At 43.0% G+C, this 16110-nt stretch overlaps 1 protein-coding gene across 3 annotated transcripts in view; it reads left to right on the top strand.

Moving 5' to 3' along the window:
- Window positions 1-16110, top strand: part of ATP8A2 (ATPase phospholipid transporting 8A2) — a 2139258-nt gene that overhangs the window by 1683262 nt on the left and 439886 nt on the right. The gene's annotated exons all lie outside the window — the stretch shown is intronic.

The following is a 16110-nucleotide window of genomic DNA, read 5'->3' as shown; positions in this document are numbered from 1 at the left end:
CATATATGTCATGTATAAATGGTTCTTAGACTCGTGGCCACGGTTTTCATGGTCGATACGGGCAAATTGCGGATAATATTTTTTGCTTCTGCAAAACAGTTGTGACTACAAAAAAAGGAGCAATAAGCAGGTCCTTACAGTATTTGATATAGCCCTAATTTAATATTTGCGAATTAGCATCTCTGGTTATTTTATATATTCTGGCGTATGATCCTTATTTATCTAGCGCTAGGAAAGTTTAAAGGGAGGAGTTGAGTTCCCTCATGTAATTGACTTTTTGCTTATTTTACAGCAGAATGCTTTCTCGCATCACATCTTCACCATGTTTACATGAAGAAACAAAAAGGCACATTTGTTCACAGATTATATGGCAGAGTTCCCATTAGCAACAGCTGTCTGCAGGGTGCTCCAGAACGCTGCCTGTGGTCTTTTAACTGAGCATAATTAGGTTGCAAATGCCTAAAATTTCCCCTTAGTTTTCATTTTTCCAGGGGAAAGGCAAACAATTGGAGAGCTTGTCTTGGGAAATCTTGACTGCTGAGAAATGACACTTTGGCCTTTCTTGTACTAAGGACCGGTACAGTTGGGAATTCAGAGATTCCAGTCCTCATGAATTTTACATTTGCTGTAAAGTCTCTTGCGAATTGCTACAGTTCATGCCTCAAATGCTTTGTATATTTTAGTCTCTTACAGTGCTGGTTGTAGGCAGGGTATCAAATAGAATTAATGGATTGGAATGATTTGGTCTTTTGTATTTTGTTTATTTTATTAAAGAGAAAGTGTGAACAAAGCAATTAATTTTGGGCAAAACTGAACCTTTTTAGCAAGGTGACGGCCATCAGTCAAATAAACCATACTGTTTTTTTGGTGAGATCGTAGACATCTCATGCACAAGTGCATAACTAATAACCGATATGCAAAAACAGACGCTAGATCTTTTTTAGGTCTGGTCTGAGACGTTGTGCATACGCTGTCGCTTGCAATGATCTATTGTTTGGAAAAAAAAAACTCTAAAAAGGGGCCTTTAGCCTGCCCACTACTTACCATTGGTTGGCTTCGTTGTCACTTCTTTCCTTTTCACTGGTGAGCGCATGTCAGGTTCACTTGGGCTTCACCTGTCTATATGTGATTGCATTCTTCCTTGGAGCACGGGTCGAGAACTGATTGATTTATTGATTGATTTCTTGATTGTGGTCTTCTGCCCTGCTCATGCTTAGATTGTGATACTTTTATATTCTGCTTTTACTTGCAAGACAACTTGAAACCATCAGAGATGAAGCTTCTGCTTCCGGTATTTCCAAGAGCTGAACGCAAACAACTGGCAATAACGAAATTGTGGCATGTGACCAATTTCCATAAACATAAATTTCAGCAGCCTCCTGCTTTTATTGATGATAAAGCTGTAAACATACTCCTTTCATTTAAGACTGTTGCCAGACAGTATGGGTTTTTCTGAATTAACGTTTGCCGCTGTGTCACATTTATTGATTTTTTTGGTTACCTATTTTAGTATTTAGAGGATGTTTCATTCATCATTTAACATGGTATGATTTCAAAAGGATTATTTTTCGCCTTAACCCTGAATTCCCCCTCACCAAGGCCGAACTAGGAACCCAAAGCAGCCCTGGCAGTTTTTACGGCCCAGCCGTACCCAAGAGGGGGAGAGGGAGCACAAGTGTCGCGCACTGCTGCTTAACAAAAACAGCCCCCAGGACTGCTGCTTTTGTTACTGGGGGCCGATATTTCAGCATCGCTACAAAATTGACCCCCAGTAAGAAAACTGGACCCGCCGCTCCAAGACCAGCCCCCCACCTGTGCACCCTTTTAACCTCACGGCAAACGCCCGATGCCTGCTACAGCCAGTCCGGCCCTGCCCCTCATCTCCCTCTACCTCTACTCACCCCTGAACCCTCAAGTCACCCTCACCTCACCTCTACCCACCTCTGAAACCCTCAGGTCACCCTTAACTCACTTTACCTCTATCCATCCCTAATTCCTAAAATCACTTCTTTTTAAAAAGAACATTAAAAAATGTCCTGTATTACGTGGAGTGGGTGGAGAAGTGTGGCTCAATGATTAGAGTGGCAGACCCTGATGCAGAGGTCTAGCCCGGGACCAGGGTTCAATTCCCCGCCTCGGCGGGTCTTGGGCTAAAAAAAACAAAATTCCACGGACCTGATAATTCTCGCCTCAGTGCCTATTCCAATCATGGAGTCCCACTCTGCAACTCTGGGCAATAGCTTGCTTAATCTCCACAACGGCCCCCACAACGCTAAGGATGCCTGGCCTCCACCTTGGGGGTGCCCAGGAGTGGATGCTTCACAGGGAAAGCCAGGATGGGTTCCACAGCGGTATTCGTACAAGCGCCTTGAGAGCCTTGCGGGTGAGTAGTGCGCTATACAAGTATCAAATTTATTTACATTTACGTGTGTGGTAAAGTACTGTGTGGTAAAGGTACAAATACTGTCCTGTGTGGTTAAGGCTGCAAGGTAAATTCTATTTCCCCTGATGCAGGACACATCCTTGCCTCTTCCTTAATACTCTCCTGCTTTTACCCTATCTCCCTAAATGTTTTGGGGGCACTATTGGTTGTTTTATGCCCTTCAGTATGTTTGGCGAGAAACCTTCACCTCTGATAGTTTGCTCCCTCTCTTCCCCCTGCACTCTACACCTTATACTTAGGCATTTGCTTTACTTACAGGGGGTTTGGAGCCTGCCTAGTTCTTACCATTGTTTGGGTAAATCATTACTCTCAAGTCCCTTCTTCTTTTTGGTCGGCAAGTGCCAGCTTCGCTACCAATTCGTGTGTTGGGCCCAACCCTGAAACATGGCCCAAGTGTGTCTGCTTTTGCCCAATGTCCTTTCCCTGCTCGCCACTTTTAGAGGTACCTTGTTTCCTTTTACATGCACCCCCATCCTCCCTCAACCCTCTAGCATTGTTGCTTGCCCTTTCCCCTAACCTTCTCCTGCGTTGTTGCTAGTCTGGTCTGCCCTTCCCCTGTTGGTGCTTGTATCCCAGCACTAGTACTTAATTTGAAGAAAAAAAATAATAAGTGCAAGCGGGCAAATGTTTTCTAAAAGCACCAAACCAGTGCAGCCGAATGCCAGTTTTGCCTGGTCTTGATTCTACCTCATTCTCTTTCTTCCCCTCTTTGTCTCACTCATTGAAAGTTCGTTTTTCATCCCTGCTATGTTTTGCTTGCTCCTTTTTTTCCCCCCTTTCTGTCATTTTCTTCCATTGAGTCATATTCTGATGACAAAAGGTCCTGGTACGCCAAAATGAGTGCCAGTCCCACTCCCAGCAACCACTGACACAAATTAAACACAGCTCACCATATGGGAACACAAGGCTAAGAGCATGTTGCAGGTAGATTGCTTTGAGAACTATCTCATGGCCTCTGCATTCACCAGTCATCTGCTAACATTGAAACTACAAACTCTTTACACTTGCCACTCTGGTTTCCTATTGTTCTCTTTGACTGTCTTCTGAATTTGTGTGTGGGCAGATAGTTGTATTTTAGTGTGAAACAGATAGCGAAGCCAATTCACATAGCATTTTCAGTTATTCTGAATTATCCCCAGAAAAGGTTCTCCTTTATGGACGTGTCCATACTCATGTTTCCCTAACACAATAATGTGTATTTTGCCGGAGACATTGGTGCTGTGGGTGAACCGAATGATTTGCCATTTGTTATAAGATGGGGGATGACCATGTTTAGCTTCATGACAGATATATTTTGTCCCGAATCTGATCTTGCCTCTTGCTTTTTGGAACAAGGATAACCCTAGTTTTGATTGAATTCAGTTTTGGTAAGCACATGGTGTTTCGTTTTTCTATAAAGGTGTTGCAAGTTTTCAGTTATTATATGTTGTTTGCAGAGGAGACTTTGAGATATGCTTAAGTACCATGATGGGTTTGGTGCCATTGTCTGCAAGTAGGACACTATGAGGACAAGAAAATAAATGGATCTTAGTGGCAGTCAGCAAGTACCTAGTAAACTCCAGGAACCTCCTGTGCCCACCTGAACGAGATGTTGATAGTTGGAGAAGTAAAAATGACTAAATGTAGCGCAGTGTACATGAGTTCTATGCATCCATCAATCTATCTCGTATGTTTGTTAGGGCTTGATGTGTGACCGTGTCAGAGGATGCAGATAAATAAAATGGGATAATCAGGCAGGGATCTCTATTATCAATAATGGAGAATGGTGGGTGTTTCAGTGCCACATTGTGACTAGCTCTGGTCCTTGTGCAAGAGGTCATTACGTTGACTGGAGAGAACAATGTCAACTGTTTTTCAGAGGCATTGCAAGCGCATCATTGGTCAATAATTATTGAGGATGTAGGATCCAGGATCATAAGCAGTGGCACAGTCTATCCAGGCTTTGATCCTGTTGGAGAAGAAGCCCATAGTGAGTGAGGTGTTGACTATATTGAGGAATTGGAAAGTGTATCTCTGGGAGTGACATCAGACTGGTTAGAAGGACTATTTCCTTTTCATATGTGGTGACCTTGAGTACTGCAAGGAGGTAGGCATGGTCTCTAAATTAAGTTGAACTCTTTTTGTTGGGTAATACACAGCACACATACGCCAACTATCAACTAAAATGGGCCAATTGGAAAACTCTAGATTTAAAACCTCTCCAAAACAAACGTATTGCTCATCACTGGGATACACAGTACAAGAAACTCAAACTACAAGTGTGAATATCTCAGGGGGAGGTGGTGGGAAAGATCAAAAGAAGGGGATGAAGGGGAAGCCCTGGGGACCACTCACCTAAATTTACTGGTCTCGACCATTAATACTACGCAGGCCTGAACACTCTGCCTCAAACAATGATATTACAGTGCAAACATTGTGCTTGACTCCAGTATGAGTGTTTCGTAATCTACAGTTTCAACCCTGCTCCCTATCGCCTCAAATAAATCATCCATTCCTATTCTTCCTCACTTCCAAGAACACCTCTGCTGCCTCATTCTGTGTGAAGACATAGTTCTTGCTCTTAAATTCAGTTTGTGCCAGAGAGATGACTCGAAGCCCAAGGTAAGATGTTATTTTTGAATTTTAGTCAGCTTTTCCTTCTGTCTTTGGGTAGTTTGACTGTAGCCTAGCAAAATCTGAATTCTGTGTACCTTGATGGATGCTGATCTCTTTTTGGAGGTTTCCCTCAAAATACTCTCTCTTCTTGCTTTATGCCCATTTCTACCACACATGCATAGACCCTTCCCACCCCAAAGCCCATACCCACCATAAACACTAAAAACCCATGACATTCAAAAAACAAAACCTGTCCTAAATCCTAACTCCCCTTAGCACCCAAACCCCCATACCCACCCAAAACCCTAAAATCTCTTACCACTCAAAAACCCATACCCACCCAAAACAGCCCTTACCACCTAAAAACCCACACCACCCTAAATCCTAAAATGTAGCTTGCCACCTGAAAACCCATACCCACTCTAGACCCTAAAAATAACTGTCACCCAAACAAACATACCCACCCTAAACCCTAAAAATCCTTAGCACCCAAAGACCTATACCTGCCCTAAACCTTAAATATAACCTTACCACCCAAAGCCCATACCCACCCTAAACCCTAAAATTACCCTTGCAACCCAAAACCCATACCCATCCTAAACCCTAAAAATACCCTTGCCACCCAAAAACCCATGGCTGCCCTAAACCCTAAAATTACTCTTGCTATCCTAAAACTCATACCCACCCTGAACCCTAAAAAACCCTTGCCACCCCAAATCCCAAACCCTAAAAACTTCACTTAGCATCCAAAACCCCAAACCCACCCTAAACATATAAACCTGAGTGGTTAAGCCTGTATAGTAAAGGAATGCAGTTTGTGGTAAAGGCTGTTTCCCCTTTCTGGTTCAATATCATGGTGGCGTACGCTTGCCACTGTACAGTGGGCATTGGTTTTATGATTGTGACTTCAAAAGATTTAGGTCAGTGCTGTGCTTTACTGATTTTGTGTCATCATATGTACATATGAGTATATGTGCATTTGTATCGCCGGAAACTAGCTACAAAGCAGCGAAGAGAAGTGTACACTAAAGGTTTCATTACAAGAAGAAACAAGCACAGTGAAGGGGAAAGAGGAGGAGTATACAGAGGGTGTGAGGTGTGAAGTGGCGGCTAGCAGGGAACAGGGTGGTGAGGCGGGAGGGTGGAGTGGGGGGGTTGACAAACAAAATGAACACTTACCTTTTGCCAGCCACCGTCTCTCCTTCGCTCCGGTCCCTCCTGATGCTGCAGTCTCTCCTCATCTTCCGTTGAAAACACGAAGCACCCAGTCTGTCTCCCCATAACCAATCACAACGCTGCAATACAGTGTTGTGATTGGTCTGGGCACTCAGATGGGGACAGGGAGCCTTTGCATGTTCCTCACCAGACTGTGTAATGCAGCCTGGTGAGGAACATGCAAATTGGGCATGACTCTTTGGCCGGTCCAAGACGGCTGGCCAAGCAGTTCTGCCCACTTGGAGTGTGCAAACCACTCCTCCCCCGTGCCACCAGCCCGCCCCACCCTAACCCAGCCCCATAGTGAAAAATAAAATGATGATAATGGGGTTATCATTTTATTTTTCCTTGCTTCTGCTTTGAGAGCTGTGGGGTGACGTTTCTCAGCCTTAGCAGAGGAGCCGCCCTTGAGGGTGTGGAGTTGGCAGAGGTAGGACAAATGGAGGATGTGCACAGGAAGTGCTATTCTGCAGGGGAGACCTGCAGAAACAGAGTGGAAAGTGGGACATTTGTGTACGGAGGTGGGACAAGGGGTCGCAGAACAGCACAAGGAGGGGGAATGGCCTGCCTACCTGACAACAGGAAGTGAGCTCGGCTGGAAGGGTGGCCCTGTAGTTTACAAAGATAGGCATGTCCCATGGCGACCAGCAGCGGGGAAGCGGAGGGTAGATGTGGAGAGGTGGCTACAAGTTCAAATCAGAAAAGGCGAAGTATATTGGTAAATCTTATGACACTAAAGTTAATTAACTCCTGCACGTGAGATGTACGAGGGAAGGAAGCAGTGCCATGTAGATATAGCAAATCAAATGTTTTTCCTTATTTTTTAAATAATACAGAGGGCTTTAAGTGGGCCGGGTCTCACCGTGCTGAGCACCGGCAGTTTTTTAAAAGGGGGGCTCGAAACGGGTTTCTATCGGGCTCTGTTTTGTGCCATGTGCTGTAAGGAAACAATAGCTCATGCGGATTAATACTTATCAATATAGTATGTAATCAAAAATAATAATCAAAAAAGAAACGGGGATTGTAAAAGATGTCAGAAGAAAAGGCAAAGCCATACACGTTGGTTCTTTTTTTGTGAAGAATGATCTTCGTTTATATTACTAGAATATTTACACAAAAGGTGCACATAGATATACAATACAATTTTGACATTAAACAAACAAATTACAAATTAGTGTCCCAATGAAAAAAACCTTAAACAGACAATTAACATACCATACAACATACAAACAAGGTTTTGATTTCACTTTACAAAGGCAATCACCTACAATTAATAATTCAAATTAACAACACTTAATTAATATAGGTGTTGATTAGTAATTTGCCTATCGCGTCAACGGCGTTTCGACCCTGTTCCAAATTAGAGGGTCTCGTCAGGACTGTCTAATATAGGGACACCTGAAAGGAGAATAACGAATGTGTGTCAAAAAAGGGGCCAAAAAGTATCAAAGAGAGGAAAGAAAAGAAAATAGGTGGTACTACTCTCTACCTTAACGTCCAGGACTGGTGTATATACAGTGACACCGTGTTTGAAGTGAAAGGATAAAATATACTCACAGGTACCCAGCCGGGTGCTGTGTAAGAACAAAAGAAAACCATTATTATCCATACCATGATCCGATCATTAATTTATCAAGTAAATACCCGGATTTCTACTCACCCCTGTGAGAGGAGACTCACACGGAGGCAGTGGCCCACTTTAAATCGATGTAATCGTATTTGTGCGTGGTGTAGGGGTCCTTCAATATACCACACCGACCGAAGTTCCAAACTTTTGTATAGATGTCGCCTCGTGGTAGCGAGTCCGATCAACTATAGCAAAAAAGACACAAGAGCGGGGGACGGTCGTATTAAAAGATCTATAATGAAGATAAGCCTATTTGCTCTGTAATTGTCTTAAGACGGGAACCAATGAAGTGGAAAAACAGCTCCTACCTCTCTCCCTTCTTCCGGGTCTCCGAGTATCCCGCGAAGTGCTGCAGCAGGCGAACAAGGTCCTGTCTACGAGGTACGATCACAGCGATTGGACCGTGAATAGAAAATTTAAGCCTGATTCGCTAAAGAAGAACCAATAGGGAGCGTTGAACAGTGGTAGTGTTAAGACGCGAACGTGCCGTTGCTAAGTAACCAGGACCTGTAGACACTCAGTCGAGTTTAATTAGGAGGCTTACAATTGAGAACAGTCTGGCCGTATGGAAGGAGTGAAAACCGAACTCCGTTCTTAGCCGCTACGTAAAAAATAGTAGAGGAACCCATAAGAAATGGCACTTGCGGATTGAGTATCCACTATGCCAAGGTGGTGGACAACTTACAAGTATGCACAGTCATTGAAAACGTCGGAAGCGGTCCTGCATTCTACGGCAGTAATCAATCAGTGGGAACTTGATGAGGGTAACGGTATAGGAAAACAATTATCGTAGAAATTATTAGGTTGCACGAGGGTACAGTGGTAGCCAATATCAGGCTTAAATGTGCGGACATCGGTTCTAGCATGTAGCAGTAGCAATAACTCTGGTTAATTGAACACTATACAGTGAATGTTGCAATTCAAAAAGAAAACAAAGTTTGAAAAAATTAATTGTTTTGAAACAACAAATAATAATGCACATACATGACAAACACTACAGCAAGGTTTAAAATCGTTGTCTTATCCAAGACAATATGCTTCAATCAATAGTTAACTGTTCAGTCAAAGGGATTATAATAATGTACATTCACTCTTATTTAATACCTGTGACAGTGGAACCCTAACCTTATACTTTATACATCACCCATTGTCACACATATACAAATCAGGCTAATTATGGAAAAGCATCACATGGACTCTTTGATTTTCAGTTGGAATAATGTTAGGAAAAATGTGTTAAGAGAAATGCTAGGTACACAAGCAACACTGATTAGGAAAGGGTAGTAATAAACCCTCGCCATTCCTCAGCTGTATTCAGTCCCTGTAGTATGGAGTTAGTGCGTTCAATCCAACGACACTCTAGTCGTCGCAATATCTGCGACAGATCTCCACCTCTTTTCGGAGCAATCACTTTATCTATTACCTGCCAGCGAATATCATTAGCAGTGTGCCCTTTCTCTTCGAAGTGATTGACCAATGGGGCATTGGGAACAGAGTTCCTGATCCTGCTCCGATGTTGTCCTATGCGTGCCTTAACAATTTGTTGGGTTTGTCCAATATACGGTAGTCCACAGGGACACAGTATGCAATACACTACATTTTTAGTATTACAGTTGGCAAAGAAATTTAATAATTGATCGACTTTCCCATGAGTGAATTTTTTGGTGTTTACTGTAAATTCACAGGCGACACAATTACCACATTTGTAGTGACCTTTCACATCTGGTAAGCCCCAGGTTGATTCCAATGATCTTAAATTTTGGCACGGACTCTCCATTGATGATCTTACAAGATGATCTTTAATATTTTTGCCTCTTTTAAAGGCAAACATTGGTACGTCAATGCTAGAGTCTATATTTTGAATGATGTGCCAATTTCTTGTGACCAATTTTCGAATAGCATTCGTGTGGATACCGAACGTGGTGACACAGATCAATTTGTCAACCTTGGTTTTTTCTTTAGGAGTAAGTAATGTCTCTCTAGGGCAAAACCAGGCTCTTTTTAAAGAATTCTTTACTAACCTTTTTGGATATCCCCGGGTCAACAATTTGTCCTGTAGAATACACGCCTCTCTCATATAGTCCTCTTTCTTGGTACAATTGCGACGTATTCGCAAGAATTGTCCATGAGGTAATCCATCTCTCAAGGCACGAGAATGGTGACTATTATAAGCGAGTAGTGTATTACGCTCAGTGGGTTTCCTGTGCAATGAAGTATAGAGTTTGCCTTCATCATGTGAGATGTTAAGGTCTAAAAAGGCAATGCAAGAGTCATGTATGGTGGATGTAAACTTAAGGTGTGGTTGAACTGAATTTAAATAAGAGACAAAATTATTAAACTCAGGGACTGTGTCAGACCAAATCAAAAAAATGTCGTCAATATATCTTTTCCAACAATTGATTTTTGACTGGTAAATGTTGGCATTAGTGAGGACAAATTTGTGTTCTAGATTGTCCATAAAGATATTCGCCAAATTTGGCGCAAAAATTGCGCCCATACTGGTCCCGGAGCACTGTTGGTAGTACTTGCCTTCCGAAACAAAGTAATTGTGTGTTAATGCAATTTGTAAAAGTGTGACAATAAAAGAAGTGGGTACCTGATGAGGTTTTGGTCTAGTATCAAGTAAATCCTGGATCACCTGTATACATTCCTGCTGAGGTATGTTTGTGTATAATGAGGTGATGTCCAGTGTCGCTAGTCGGTCTTTGTTGATGTCATACGGTCGATCTTCCAATAGATTAATCATGTGCATTGAATCTCTTACATAGGTCTCTTGAAGAGGAACATAGTCTTTTATAAAAAAGTCTATAAAATGGCCAATGGGTTCAAGAACTGAACCACATCCTGATAGTATAGGACGCCCTGGAGGGTGGGTAATACTCTTGTGTATTTTCGGGAGGGTGTACAGAACCGGAGTTCTAGGACAATCGATATTTAAGAATTCAAACTCTTTCTTACTCAGAAATCCTTCTTCAAAGCCTTCCGTCGTTATTTTAAGTATCTCTTTCTTAATATTCACTAAGGGATTCATATCCAGTTTTTTATAGTGTTTTTCTTCTCCTATTTGTTTTCTGATCTCGATGTCATAGTCGTCCCTGTTCTGTACAACAATCCCGCCGCCTTTATCAGCAGGTTTCAGAACGATGGTCTTGTCATTTTTTAAAGCCAATAATGCTTTGCGCTCATCTAGACTGATGTTGTATGGAATGAATTTAGTATTTTCTTTCAGTTTATCGATTCCTGTTAGAATTACTTTTTCAAAAGTCAATAACTCCGGTGGCATCATCCCATTACTGGGATAGAAAGTCGATGGTGGTTTGAGGTTTGTGTTCGAATACTTCAAAGGGATATCTTTATCTGCAAAAAATAATTTTAAACGAATCTTTCTGAAAAACTGATAGAACTCTGTTTTTAAATTGAAAAAATGTGTGCGTTCTGTAATTACAAAGGATAATCCCTTACTTAGTAATGAAATTTCTGAGGTGGATAGGAGGTGGTTGGACAGGTTAAAAATGGGAATGCTCTCTGTCTCAGTACCTACTAATATGGTTGCGGTCCCCATTGGTAATGTTTGTTGCGGGTCTGACGTTCTCCTGCATATTGGTGCCATGTTCGCCCTCTCCCCCTCCTTTTGTTGCCTCGATCTAAAAAAGGCTGACCAGGGTGACTATCAATACGGCTGGGACCAGGTTGTATGTCGGAATCACTAGATCCTCCCGATGATTCCGAGAAATTAATAGGTTGATTTCTTCTAAACCTACCCCAAGTGTTCTGTCTGTTGAGGGTGCCTGTCGTATTATAGTAGTCTTCTTTTAAATAAGGATAGATCCTCTCTTTAGAGAAGCTTTTTATGTCCTTGGACACTTTATCAGCTTTTTTCTTTATTTCAAATGTATTGAATTCGTCTATTGATTTATTGATTTTATCAAGAATATTCTTAGTCTCTTCCAGATTATCACCCAATAACTCTCTCTCCAATTCTTCAATTTCTTTCAATTCAGCCTTGGCGTGGTCAACTTTGTTTTCTTTTTGAATTGCAACATTCACTGTATAGTGTTCAATTAACCAGAGTTATTGCTACTGCTACATGCTAGAACCGATGTCCGCACATTTAAGCCTGATATTGGCTACCACTGTACCCTCGTGCAACCTAATAATTTCTACGATAATTGTTTTCCTATACCGTTACCCTCATCAAGTTCCCACTGATTGATTACTGCCGTAGAATGCAGGACCGCTTCCGACGTTTTCAATGACTGTGCATACTTGTAAGTTGTCCACCACCTTGGCATAGTGGATACTCAATCCGCAAGTGCCATTTCTTATGGGTTCCTCTACTATTTTTTACGTAGCGGCTAAGAACGGAGTTCGGTTTTCACTCCTTCCATACGGCCAGACTGTTCTCAATTGTAAGCCTCCTAATTAAACTCGACTGAGTGTCTACAGGTCCTGGTTACTTAGCAACGGCACGTTCGCGTCTTAACACTACCACTGTTCAACGCTCCCTATTGGTTCTTCTTTAGCGAATCAGGCTTAAATTTTCTATTCACGGTCCAATCGCTGTGATCGTACCTCGTAGACAGGACCTTGTTCGCCTGCTGCAGCACTTCGCGGGATACTCGGAGACCCGGAAGAAGGGAGAGAGGTAGGAGCTGTTTTTCCACTTCATTGGTTCCCGTCTTAAGACAATTACAGAGCAAATAGGCTTATCTTCATTATAGATCTTTTAATACGACCGTCCCCCGCTCTTGTGTCTTTTTTGCTATAGTTGATCGGACTCGCTACCACGAGGCGACATCTATACAAAAGTTTGGAACTTCGGTCGGTGTGGTATATTGAAGGACCCCTACACCACGCACAAATACGATTACATCGATTTAAAGTGGGCCACTGCCTCCGTGTGAGTCTCCTCTCACAGGGGTGAGTAGAAATCCGGGTATTTACTTGATAAATTAATGATCGGATCATGGTATGGATAATAATGGTTTTCTTTTGTTCTTACACAGCACCCGGCTGGGTACCTGTGAGTATATTTTATCCTTTCACTTCAAACACGGTGTCACTGTATATACACCAGTCCTGGACGTTAAGGTAGAGAGTAGTACCACCTATTTTCTTTTCTTTCCTCTCTTTGATACTTTTTGGCCCCTTTTTTGACACACATTCGTTATTCTCCTTTCAGGTGTCCCTATATTAGACAGTCCTGACGAGACCCTCTAATTTGGAACAGGGTCGAAACGCCGTTGACGCGATAGGCAAATCACTAATCAACACCTATATTAATTAAGTGTTGTTAATTTGAATTATTAATTGTAGGTGATTGCCTTTGTAAAGTGAAATCAAAACCTTGTTTGTATGTTGTATGGTATGTTAATTGTCTGTTTAAGGTTTTTTTCATTGGGACACTAATTTGTAATTTGTTTGTTTAATGTCAAAATTGTATTGTATATCTATGTGCACCTTTTGTGTAAATATTCTAGTAATATAAACGAAGATCATTCTTCACAAAAAAAGAACCAACGTGTATGGCTTTGCCTTTTCTTCTGACATCTTTTACAATCCCCGTTTCTTTTTTGATTATTATTTTTGATTACATACTATATTGATAAGTATTAATCCGCATGAGCTATTGTTTCCTTACAGCACACAATACCCAGGCTCCTTGTGGGTAGGGTTTCCTTGTTTCCCAATCGAACTGTTTTGTGCCATGGCACAGGCGGCCCGTTTTGTTCCGCACTGCAGTGACAGCAGGCACATGGTGTGCGCAGCTCACACTGCGCACCTCTTACTAGTGGAGAAGTTACGGCATGACGTCATGCCAGGTGAACGTTGTAGGGGAAGGGAAATCCTTTAAAGAGAGTCACCTTCTCTCTGGATTTCCCTTCTCTCTTTGAAACTCAGAAGCAGCAACATTGTCGTGTTGTCACCAGGGCTTTAAGTGGAAGCTTTCTCAATATTATATACAAGCCATAGTTGCTGCTTATATTAACTATGCAACTAACAACCATTGACCAAGCCAATAGTCCTGACTTGTTGTAGGTAAGCTGTTGTATCATATATCTGGATGCAATGACAGAAACAGCAGCACACTATGCTAAGCACAGATTTTTAGCTTAGATGTTTTTAAGCCACGCTCTTAATTGAATTGGCCACGCCCCTTAGAGAATGTTTTGTGTTTTATCCATATGTTACAGTACATTTACGTATTCATATCTAGTCACAGATGTTTCATTCTTTGATCCATGCAAGCTACCCTTTGACGTTTTAAAACACTTTTCTTATTTCGCTTGGCTGTTGGTTGTCCTTTCGGCCATGTTGCACCTGAGCTTTCAGGATCCGTGGTTCGCGAAGGTATGGTGCTGAACACCTGTGCTGCTTTCGGTTGCTGTGCAGATTTGTATAGTATGGCTGAGGGATTGCGTTTTTGTCAGGGTAATGCAATCTCGCAATCCCTCCTTCCAGCTGCAGGTTAGCACGTGGGTCACTGCCGGGGTGACGGGCCTGTAGTTTGTAGTGCACCGGTGTTTCATGCATCTCGAGTGACAGGGACGAGCGGGAGAATGTATAGCTGGCGAGGGCAGGCTCGACGGCTGTCACTCAGAGGGACAGCTGACTGCCGAGAATCCAGACAGACTGACTCCAGGCAGACTGGGGGGCCGCCCCTCTCCATGTGAAGATGAGAGCACATTAAATACAGATAGGGCCGTTACAAGAGGTCAACACTACAGACACCGAAGCCTGGCGGAAAGAATGTCCTACGCCCGGAAGGAAGTGACAGATGGCGCTCTGCGCGTGCAGAGCCTCGCCTTCCCTCCTATGACCACGAACATAGCCCGAGAATTCCATGCAGACGCTTGGAGCACAGAGGTCACCTTGGATTCTGTAAGGTGGCGCGCGGGCATCCCGCGCGTGTCTGAGTCCAATTAGCGTAATTGCTCTTGATGCAGATTTTTAGGAGATGTAAGCAGCGGGCAGTGTGTAATTACGTACCTCGACCTTTTGAGTGAGTGTTAACAGCGCTGGGCAGAATGTCACCCGCATGCCCCTCAGAGTTTAGGACAAGGGGCCGTGTTATGGATATGGCGCACTGTGTCCCTCTCAGCGTGCACACTTAAGTATGTGCGCTGGCACAGAGCTGTGCTGAATCACAACACACACGCTGTTCTTGGTGCAGGCGCAAATCCGCACCTGGAGCATCGCATCAGTGAAAGGGGGGCCAGCTGCGTGACGCGGAAATGCGGCCTGCATTTGAAAAGGGGGCAGAGATCCTCTACCCTACCAGGCAGTTGCAGTGAGCAACAGCATACATCTGGAGGGGGTGTCTTATAATATCTTTCCAAGGGCACCCTTGGGGGCTCACTGACTGGGGGCCACCTGACAGCTCCTTTGCCTCTGCACCTGCAGTATGACATGGGTGCAGAGGCAAAGTGTTTAACCATTTTCTTGGTGCCATGCACTCGGGCAAATGGGGAGCACCCCCTTGAGATTGCATTAGTGCACATGTAGCAACGGTACAATCTGTATTACAGTGCCTGCGACTCCTTCTGTAAATGCCCTGGGAGGGCAGAAAGTGGACGCCCATGTCCATGGCATCCCAGGAGTATAAAAAGAAAGGTTGTAAATAGTGCACCAAGTATTTGAAACCTTTCTTTGACTTTGTGATGTGACTTATTGTAAGGAAATGCCGCTTTTTGCATGATCACCCCCAAATGTTTGGACTGATGCTGCTGGTTTTTGACTCTGAGAGGTTTACCAGAACTTAGTGCCAGTGTTCTGACCCCTAAAAGTATATGTTTGATTGGCATATACCCACTTGGTATAACTTTACTTACTTATAAGCCCTTAGTATATGGTACCAGGGGTACCCAGGGACTGGAAGTTAAAGTGTCCCATCAGAGCTACAGAAATATTCTGCCTCCCTCATGTGACAATGTGAAAACATGTCTCCCTGCCTTCTACTACAGAGTGACCAGGCAGTTTAAAACTGCTAACTCAACTTTTTCATTAAAACGAATCACAAAGCCCTGACTCCCTTCTTAATATAAATCTGCAGCCCCTACAGCGGGCCTATCACGTCCTAAGGAAGGGTGCAGTATATTAAAAAGTAGGACATGTATTTTTATATGTCACAAGTAAAAACCCCAAATTGCTGTTTTTACTGTGGAAAGGCTAGTAGCCCAATTGGCGAGTATAGGGTTATACATTGACAACACTAGCTATGCTAGCTACT

This window comes from Triturus cristatus, chromosome 8, assembly GCF_964204655.1.
Source record: "Triturus cristatus chromosome 8, aTriCri1.1, whole genome shotgun sequence".
NCBI classification, from domain to species: domain Eukaryota; kingdom Metazoa; phylum Chordata; class Amphibia; order Caudata; family Salamandridae; genus Triturus; species Triturus cristatus.
Note: the sequence above shows the minus strand (reverse complement) of the source record. Positions and strands in the feature narration are given on the sequence as shown.